Here is an 11,293-nt window from a genome sequence, read left to right on the forward strand (position 1 = left end):
CTCCCATTTCTTTTAAATTCCCTTTCATAAACTTCCAGGATATGTTTCCGGGTCACCTTCAAAGGTAGCCCCACGTAGAGCGCATTGCAGTAGTCCAAGTGGAAGATAACTAGAGCATGCACCACTCTGGCGAGACAGTCCGCGGGCAGGTAGGGTCTCAGCCTGCGTACCAGGTGGAGCTGGTAGACAGCTGCTCTGGATACAGAATTGACCTGCGCCTCCATGGACAGCTGTGAGTCCAAAATGACTCCCAGGCTGCACACCTGGTCCTTCAGGGGCACAGTGACCCTGTTCAGGACCAGGGAGTCCTCCACACCTGCCCGCCTCCTGTCCCCCAGAAACAGTACTTCTGTCTTGTCAGGATTCAACTTCAATCCATTAGCCGCCATCCATCCTCCAACCGCCTTCAAGCACTCACATAGGACCTTCACCGCCTTCACTGGTTCTGATTTGAAAGAGAGGTAGAGCTGGGTATCATCCGCATACTGATGAACACCCAGCCCAAATCCCCTGATGATCTCTCCTAGCAGCTTCATATACCGTATTTTTCGCACCATAGGGCGCACCGGACCATAGGGCGCACCCAGTTTTTTGGGGGGGAAATAAAGGAGCTTCCCCCGACCCCAGCCCCCAAACAGGCAGCTCTCTGCAAGCCATGGGAGCACTCCCACTGCTTGTGGAGAGGTCCGCGAAGCCTGGGCGCGCTGAGCTCAGCGCGCGCAGGCTTCGGCATGCTGGCAACTCTCCGCAAGCAGCGGGAGCGCTCCCGCTGCTTGCGGAGAGGTCCGCGAAGCCTGGAGAGCATGAGGGGTCAGTGCGCACCGACCCCTCTCACTCTCCAGGCTTCAGCAAAAGCCTGCATTCGCACCATAGGACGCACACACATTTCCCCTTCATTTTTGGAGGGGGGAAAGTGCATCCTATGGTGCGAAAAATACGGTAGATGTTAAAAAGCATGGGGGAGAGGACGGAACCCTGAGGCACCCCACAAGTGAGGGCCCAGGGGTCTGAACACTCATCCCCCACCACCACATTCTGAACACGGCCCAGGAGGAAGGAGAGGAACCACTTTATGACAGTGGCCCCAGCTCCCAGTCCCTCTAGATGGTCCAGAAGGATGTTATGGTTGATTGCATCAAACACCACTGACAGATCCAGCAGAACTAGGAAACAGCTCTCACCTTTGTCCCTAGCCTGCCAGAGATCATCAACCAGCGCAACCAAGGCAGTTTCAGTCCCATGGTGAGGCCTGAATCCCAATTGGAAGGGATCCAAATGGTCTGCATCCTCCAGGCATGCCTGGAGTTGTTCAGCAATCACCCACTCAGTCACCTTACCCAAGAATGGAAGATTTGAGACTGGGCGATAGTTGGCCATAATGGCCAGGTCTAAAAATGTTTTTTTAAGAAGCGGTTTAATGACCGCCTCTTTCAGCAGATCTGGGAATGTTCCTTCACAGAGGGAAGCATTCACCACCCTGCAGAGCCCATTGCCCATCCCTTCCCAGCTTGCTTTTAGTTAGCCAGGATGGGCAAGGATCAAGGAGACAGGTGGTTGGTTTCATGCGTCCAAAGCAGCCTGTCCACATCCTTGGAGGTAACAGATTGGAATTGATCCCACGCAATTTGACTAGACAGGACTCTAGCACTCTCCCGCCCCGGCCCTGCTCCCACGGTGGTGTCTAGCTCCTTCCGAATATGAGCGACTTTATCTGCAAAAAACTTTGAAAAATCGTTGCAGGAGATCTTGGGGTCTTTACAAAACCCCGGTGGTAAACGTGGTTCCGTTAAATTGCGAACCACCTGAAAGAGTCTCCTGCTACTATTTTCTGCAGATGCAATAGAGGCAGTGAAGAAAAGTTTGACGTGGTAGGTTTGACGTTGAGCTCTAACCCATGTCCAGTCTGATTCAGAAAGAGTTTTCTGCCACCAACGCTCTAGCTGTCTCAGCGATTGTTTCCTCACCCTCAGCTCCAAAGAAAACTATGGGGCTGTCTGGGCTCCATGCAATCGGAGAGGGCGCTTCGGAGCCAGACAGTCGATAGCCCTGGTTAGCTCCGCATTCCAGCGGGCCACAAGGGAATCAGCTGAAAGGCCATCAACATGGGATAAAGAATCTCCTACCACTCTCTGGAAACCATTTGGATCCATTAAGTGGTGGGGGTGAACCATCCAAATTGGTCCCATCTCCCTGCAGAGGGGAAGGGTCACGGAGAAGTCCAGTTGCACCAGGAGGAGTGGAGTTTAGATTTGATATCCCGCCTTTCACTCCCTTTAAGGAGTCTCAAAGCGGCTAACATTCTCCTTTCCCTTCCTCCCCCACAACAAACACTCTGTGAGGTGAGTGGGGCTGAGAGACTTCAAAGAGGTGTGACTAGCCCAAGGTCACCCAGCAGCTGCAGGTGGAGGAGCGGAGACGCGAACCCGGTTCCCCAGATTAGAAGACTACCGCTCTTAACCACTACACCACACTGGCTCTCCAGGAAGTGATCTGACCAACCTATGACAAAGAGGCATTCCGGGGTAGGAATGGACTGGTGTGGGGCTATGTAGACATTAGCAGTTTGAAAGACAGCAGGCTCGTTTTCCCCTGCTGCATTTCAAGTCACAGTTTCACATTGCTGTGCATGCTAAAGAGGGGTGGAGATGTCTTCACCCAATGCACATTGCCTGGCTTGTTTTTTCCCCAGCCCCAGAACTCCTATTCCACGGAGCCATCATCTGCACTTATACAGCGGCTGCCGCAGATGTAGGCACCTCAGCTTAACTGAGTCTTAAGTCTTCAAATCAGATGGAAAATGGTTTCAGGGAAAATGCATCAAACAGCAGTGTTTCTCAAGAAACTACAGGATGCAGATGGATTGTGGCTAACGTCATGTGTATTCAAGCTTTAAACAACAGTGGTGGGAGCACACTGGAGCTGGAGTAAGCAGTATGCAAGAAATGCATGTGCAAGTATCTTTTTATTAAAGTTAAAATTTAGAAACCTGAAAAATATTATTCTAAATATTTCTCCCCCTGCCCCCTTAACATTTTAAAAGTGGTTAAATATCAAGGTCCCTAAGGGGGAAAATAACTAGACAGCCTGAACCCACCATTTATAATTCTCTTTTCACGTGCTTATGCCAGCTGAACTCCATCATGAAGTAGAATAATTCTGGCCATGATCCAGAGAGCTCCTTTAGTAAGAGCATGTAACCAGAAGAAACTTTGTCCTTTTTAAGTAAATGCCCCTCTTACACCATATGCCAAACTGCTGTTGAAGCTCTCCATGATCTACTGCAGCCCCTTACTCTTCCCAGATGTGCAGTTCTTGGCAGTTTCCACCATTCTGAATTTGTTTACATCTCTGTGTGGAGTCCTTTAAATTGTTTAATTTTGCTGTTTGCAGCTCAGTGCTCCAGTGCATCAAGGTTATACATGGAAGAAAGCAGCAATTTGAAAAACAAAAGCTGAGATAATTTGCTATCTCTCCCTTTCAGCACCTGCAACATCACAAAATTGCATCCTGGAAGGGTGCAATTAATTGCATCACAGGACCAAACAGTCCTATACATGGAAAAATTGGCTGCTTCCCACAAGCCACTTAAACTGGCTTGGAGCTGCTGAAGTTGATGGGTTTGAAAACAATTTAAGTGCAACGTGGACACTTTAAAAGGCTTGTGGTTTGTAATGATTAGACCCTGTAACAGTTACGAGTCTGTTAATTAATTAAGGACCAGCATGTGAACCCAGAAATACGCAGCTATGACATGTGTCTCCCTAGTTTAAGACAAGATCACAAACATGGAAGGAGCAGCTTAAGCGCTCTCTCCTGGTGCTATTTTTCTATTTGTAGGATTGTTATGCAGGGGGCCATTAAAAAGCGGCCTGCCTTGTTCCTTCTATGGTATCAGAGACCAATGTTGTCTAGAAGACTCACTTCTTTTTAAGTAATTATGTTTAGGATGGTGGTATGAAGTCTGCAAAACTCAGGAGAACTGTTACTAGCACAAAAGTACTTAGGATAACATTTCCCAAGTGCTACACCAGTACAACATCTCTGCAATTGTTCTGTGCTGTCTGCCAGAAGAGCCCAGTGAAGTCAATAATTGTTATTCCTGTTTTCCAGATATGCAATGAAATCTGAGTGCTAGCAACTACAGGACTCTGAAAATCCAAGCAAGCTAATAAGTGCTTCCCACAGCTGTCTTCAAACTGGATGAATGGGCAAGAAAATAACCAATTAGATTTTCAGTTAGTGTAAAATTATTCAACCTCCCCCCACCCAACTTCACATATATACTGATGAGGCATGAACTGGTAGTGAGAAGACTAATCAGGAAGAAGATAACTTTAGTTTAGTTTAGTTTTGTTTAGTTTAGTTTTGTTTATATACTGTGGTACCTCTGGTTAAGAACTTAATTTGTTCTGGAGGTCTGTTCTTAACCTGAAACTGTTCTTAACCTGAAGCACTACTTTAGCTAATGGGGCCTCCCACTGCTGCCGTGCCGCTGCCGCACAATTTCTGTTCTCATCCTGAAGCAAAATTCTTAACCTGAAGCACTATTTCTGGATTAGCGGTGTGTGTAACCTGAAGCGTCTGTAACCTGAAGCGTATGTAACCCGAGGTACCACTGTATACCCAGAGGTCTCAGGGCAGTTCACATAAAAGGATCACAGTATATAAAATAAAAATAAAAGCAATAACCCAATAATATCCCCCTCAAAAAAGAGCCACATTTTAAAAGGGTATGGGATGTTGATCAGGTCAACCAAAGGCCTAGTTAAAAAGGAATATTTAGCTTGTGTGGATGGCTCAGTGACAATGTCAGCTCCCTGTGTAGTGCAATGAATGAAAAAGGCACCACAGAGGATTAGGAAATTGAAAGTATTAGGGATTAGGGATTGAAAGTATCTTTATATGCTTGGTAATCTATAATACAACCATACTGGCATATCGGGTACTCTCCTGATTGCCTCATTTCAAGATGGGAGCTAGAAAAGGTGCAGAAAAGAGCAACCAATTTTTCAAGGGACTGGGGCAACCTTTTTTATGAGTAACGGCTAAATTGTCTCAGCCTGAGGCTTTATAGCTCAGAAACATGTCAACTACAGACCAGGCCTGACAAGAGACCTCTAATGTTAAGTGTTACATAATGTTAAAGTGTGAAGAAAGTAGATCTATGGGTCCCCCGCCTCCTTTCCTCTTGGAAAACAGCAAAACTCAAGGTCTTCTAATGAAACCAAATGCCAGTAGACTAAGGGCAGACAAAACAATGAGCTTCTAAAGAAATCACATAACTATTTTATGGAATTGGTTGCAACAAGATGTGATGATGATCAATAGCTCAAATGGATATTAAAGATGCTTATAGTGCAATCCCATACATTTACTTGGAAGTTAGGTTTAGTATGTGCAATTTACTTACTCCCAGGTTGCAGTAAAGGGTTGCAGCTGGGAGGCAACGTTAGGTTTAGTATGTGCAATTTACTTACTCCCAGGTTGCAGTAAAGGGTTGCAGCTGGGAGGCAACATAACAGGTATGTTAGTAGATACGTAACATCAACTGCTGTGGGCCATGATAACTAAACAAGCTTCCATGTTCAGAGGTAGTATACCTATGAATACCAATTGCTAGAGAGAGCCATTGTTTTCATGCTATGCTTGTGGCCTTCCTAAAAACCTCTGGTAACCTACCGTTAGAAACAGGGTGCTGGATTTGACCTCATTCCATACAGGCTGCTCTTATATAGATTTGTTCAAGGCCGTACAATAAATCCATGTTACTTGCCAAGCCTAACCCAAACTTGCTATTCACAGATCCAGAAATACTATTCAATATTATCCTGTCACTGGAAATAGCAACTGCTCCAACAAGAATGTTTCAGATCACAGTGCCAGGTTTGGAAATAAATTCCACTGCAATTCATGAGACTTGCACCTCACTTTGAGACCACCAGTGCCAGGACCATTCAGTGGCATCCAAACTGAAAATTCTCAAACTAAATTTTATAGTGCAGAAAAGAATACAACAGAGTTATTGCTGCCGTATCCATGTGGAACCGGGAAGGGTGGGGGGCTTCTGACACGTGAGGTCCGACTGCTGTTTCAAACATGCCAAGGCTGAGCCACATGATTGGATGTTATACAGGCACTGTACAAACGAAGGCCAATTCAACTTGCTGAGAAAAGTTGCTGCACAGCAAAATATATGTCCTTTAAAACAAAATGAATGCACCATACATAAAACATCACCAACCATACACAATTAGCAAGGAAATGCAAGAGTTTAGCTTAGTCCATAATTATTCAGCAAAGCTATTGAGAATGATACTCTCTGTCCTGCAGCAATCAACTTTGTGGGCTCATTACCACTGAGAATCTAACTAGAAATACTGACATGTAAACTGCACAAAACAAGCACGTACGCGGGAGAAACTTGAGCTCAGTCAGCAGCAAGAAAGACTCTTTTAAATTACTTCATCCAGCAAAAATGTATCTTACCTTTGCTTGCTATAAAGAAGCCATTTCAGTAAAATGCAAGTCAGAGCTGCATATATAGCCTTTGAGAAGCAAAGGTTCCACTCCAAAATTTGATTTGTGCTTCCTCCTGTCTGAAATGGGGGGGGGCGCGGCGGGGGGATTGATTAGTGTATTCCTGTGGCAAATAGAATTAGTTTCTGTCACTGAGCATGGAGCTTCAAAAAGGGCCTGTGTAAATTGACAATCTGAGTGCCCACCTATTGTCCATGAAATCCAGCACTGTTGTTTATTCCAACAGTCACCAGCAAGAAGTTTCTAGGAAACTCATAAGCAGGGCCTTGTGGTGGCTGCCCCCAGATTTTGATAGTTACAGGACTACTCCCTCTACACAGAGAATGAAATACTATTTGTAGCAGTCATGCTTAAAAGCCAGAAGGTTGTTTCTCACACACTATAAAACAGCATGCATGAAACTGTAACGAGGAGCAGCCCTAATAAAGGTGAATGGGTGCACAGTTTAATGTATTTTTTAATTCTTCTGTATCAATGGCCATCTTAACATCTTGTAGCAATGAATTCCACAGGCTACTTCTGTACTGCATGAAAAAAAGTATTCCATTTTGATTTGAACAAATTAAATTCATTGAGAGGTTCTAAATTCTAGTGTTTCTGACATACAGAGAGAAAATTATTTCAGACTGTTTGCAGTCTCCATATAATTAACAATTGTACAGATCTCAAACATAAAATGATTGGCCCATTTTTAAATGCATTGTGCAGAATTTTGGGGCTCAGCAGCTGATATCAATGGTAGAAGAAGTTAAAACATCTACCGTATCTTTTGCTCTATAAGACTCACTTTTTCCCTCCTAAAAAGCAAGGGGAAATGTGTGTGCGTCTTATGGAGCGAATGCAGGCTGCACAGCTATCCCAGAAGCCAGAACAGCAAGAGGAATTGCTGTGCAGCAATCCCTCTTGCTGTTCTGGCTTCTGAGATTCAGAATATTTTTTTCTTGTTTTCCTCCTCCAAAACTAGGTGCGTCTTATAGAGCGAAAAATATGGTAATTTTTTTAACAACATTTTACCACTAGATTGTAACAAAACATTTAAGTGTTGTTTTTTTAAGAAATATGAAAATTATCAGTAAAAATAGTTAAAAGCAAGGAATAAAAAACTATTAAAATTAGCAGTAAACTAAAAAGAAATTAAAATACATCAGCATTTTTGTGTCTGGATAGGCTTGTCTAAACAAAATGTTTCAAGAAGGCCCTAAAGAGAACACACCAAAGGCACCTACAGGTGACAATAGGCACGGAGTGATAGTGCTGCCACACTAAAATAATGATTCTACACATATTCACAGGGGGTTTCCATAATTTAGCTCACCTAGTGAGAGAATTGGCCCATTTACCTTTGTAGGAAAGCTGCTGAGGGAAAGGGCTTGCTTCTTCCCATAAAAGAGGGCTGGAGCATCACCAGCGTAGGCACAGGACACTTGGCCGAGTGTTGGCAGAGCAAGATGCAGAGTATCCAAGGCCAGCCGTAGTAGTTTGGAGGGGTGGGGGGAACTCACAAGTGCCTCTCTCCCTTCCTAGCAGTAAAAATGCATGAAGGAACAGATCGAATCGTTAACAATCTGCTGCCCTTTCATGACACTCAAAATGAGCTGCCTAAGGCAGCTGCCTCCCTCTGCCTAACTGCAGGGCTGGCCCTGAAAACTTATGCAGAAGAAAATAGAAACCCAATGAGTGAGAGGACTTCTTTTGACACATTGACCTGAGAAGCCTTGAGAAACAAAAGTTCCACAAATATGCTTTCACAGAGGGCCTGTAAGGGCTGGGGGAAGATGGCGCAACGCTTCCTTCATTTTGTAATATACACCATAACAACAAGGGGAAATGAGAGAGATTTGGAGGAGCCCCTCCCCCCTCAGCCAGGATGGAGCCCTTCTCCCCCTTGCACAGCATCATTCTGGCAGAACTCCCCCTCCCACCAACCCCTGCAAGATTCAGGGTGCTGCAAAGGACAGCCAAAGGAGGGGCTGAGCAGACCCTCTCCCTGCACCCCTTCTCTTAGATCCCTCTCCAGGCCTTGGCCTTGGCCTGCTCTGGTGAACTGACTCCTGCCTTTAGGGCTCCATCTTCCCCCAGCCCCCCCATTTAATCCCCCAAAGGGGGGGGGCTGGCTGCTCTTCCTGGGAGGGGGTGTTGCGATGGGCTCTCTCTCCCTCCGTTTCTTTTCCAAGTCAGCCTTGCCAGCTCAGGGAATGACCAGCAATGCTCCTGCAGATGATCTCAGTGACTGAGCTGGAGTGCAAGGGTTGAGGCGATTCCTCTGTTAATACTTAGCATTTCTAGAACATATTTTGCATATTTTTATTACAGCTGTCATCTAATTAAAAATAAACACTGGAGACACAGAATGAAAATGTAAAAGAAAGATTGACGAAGGAGTTAGCGGATTGGATGGGTATACCTATAGAGGAAATGGCCAACAGCATACTAAATGCATTTAGAATGCGTGTCAATGCAACTAGAGCAAAGAAGCTCACAGGTGATTGTTTGATTACGTTCAAAAACAAAGAAATGAGAGATTTGATCCTCCAGAGGAACAGAGAAAAGAGATTAAACATAGATGGGAATTATATAATTATCTTTAAAGATGTCCCAATTAGACTACTTAAACGGAGAGACTCTTATAAACCCTTGGCGCAAACATTGAAGAAGAACAAGATTGAGTTTAGGTGGGAATTCCCGGAAGGGATATCATTTATATATAGAGGGAAAAGACATAAGTTGGTAAATCAAGAAGAGACCGGGAAATTCCTCAGGAAATATAAGGAACTTAAAGTAGACACAAATGAAACAGGAAGAGCAGAGAGGGCCCAATCGGGAGAATCAAGAATGACAGGGGATCAGGAGGAGGAGGGGAGTGGATCAGGGGAGGAGGTAGAAGAAGAAGAGGGAGACTTAGGGAATACACAAGAAACAGGAGGATTATAAAGACTAAAAAAGAAGAAATTAAGCACTATGGGATTAAAAATTTGGAATTGGAACATCAATGGGATGAATGACAAAAAAAAGAGAAATAAAATTGAGCAATGTTTGAAAAAGAAAAATCTAGATATTATTTGTCTCCAGGAGACACACGTGGCCAGAAAGCATAGAAAGGTTCTGATTAATAAACGGCTAGGGAACGAATTTGAAACACTGGATAAGGTAAAGAAAAGAGGGGTGGTATTGTATATCAGTAGCAAAATAGAAGCCAAAACAATGTTTAAAGACGAGGAGGGGAGGATGATAGGGGTTAACATCAATTGGCAAGGAGAAAGGATGATGGTAGTCGGGATCTACGCCCCGAATGGTAGCAAAACAGAATTTTTCGAAAGATTAGAAGAAAAACTAATGGAGTATGCAGATCAAAAAATAATCATAATGGGGGATATGAATGCGGTTATTTCACTGGAGATGGATAGACGCAGAGATGGAGGAAGTAAAGAAGGGAAACTACCAAAATCCTTCTTCTCTATGGTGGAGAATTACAATTTAGTGGATATATGGCGTCTTAGACACCCTCTTGAGAAACAATATACTTTTTATTCGGAACCTAACCACTCACTCTCACGACTGGATCAGATCTGGATCTCAAAGGAATTATGTCCAAGAGTTAAATCTATAGAGATAAGACCGAAAGTAATATCAGATCATAATCCAGTAGAGATGGAACTAGAAAGCTTAGAGAAAAGAACATTTAGATGGAGACTAAAAGATTACTTGTTAGATGATCAGAAGGTGGTGGAAAAGGCAAAAAAAGAATTGTCAGAGTACTTTAAGGAGAATTGTGATAAAGGGACAAAAGACAATATAGTATGGGATGCTAGTAAAGCGGTAATAAGAGGGTACTTCATTCAACAAAGCGCAATCAAAAACAGGAACAGAGAGAAAAATAAAGAGGAAATTCTAAGACAGATAATGACAAACGAATCAGAGCTAGCCCAAAACCCCAATTGTCTGAAAACAAAAGAAAAAATAAAAATCCTACAAACCCAGTTTGCTACAATGATAAACAAGGAAGTAGAGTGGAATATTAAAAGACTTAGGCAAAGAAACTTTGAATTTGCGAACAAGCCAGGCAAATGGCTTGCCTGGCAAACGAAAAAAAGGAAAGAACAGGGGACGATTAACAAAATAATAATAGAGGGGGAGGAGAGAACTGACCCCAAAGGAATTAGAAGGGAGTTTCTTAATTATTATAGAAACCTGTATAAGGACCAGGAAAAGGTAGGTTTAAGGAAAATAGAAAGATACATGAAAGATAAAGGGGGACAAAAAATCCCGGAGGAAGGGAGACAAAGATTAAACATAGCAATTGAAAACGAGGAAATCGAGGAGGTAATTAGAGATCTCAAGAGGGGCAAAGCACCAGGCCCCGATGGATTTACTGCCAGCTATTATAAAGAACTGAAACCTATTCTAGTAAGACCCTTGAAAAACACTATGAACAACATCTTAAAGAAAGGAGAAATTCCAGAAACTTGGAAGGAGGCATACATCACGTTTATCCCCAAACAGGACGCAGACCTGACCCAAGTCAAAAATTATAGACCAATCTCACTGCTGAATGTAGACTATAAGATATTTGCAGGAATTCTGGCAAGAAGGTTAAAGAATGTATTAGCAGATATCATACACACAGATCAGGCAGGCTTCTTACCTGGCCGGCAGATGAGAGACAACACAAGAAATATCATTGATATGTTAGAATTCCTGTCTGTAAGGATTGATAAACAAGTTATAATGATGTTCATTGACGCCGAAAAGGCATTTG

The sequence above is a fragment of the Podarcis melisellensis genome (genome assembly GCF_964234715.1).
Source record: "Podarcis melisellensis genome assembly, chromosome: 16".
Taxonomy (NCBI): domain Eukaryota; kingdom Metazoa; phylum Chordata; class Lepidosauria; order Squamata; family Lacertidae; genus Podarcis; species Podarcis melisellensis.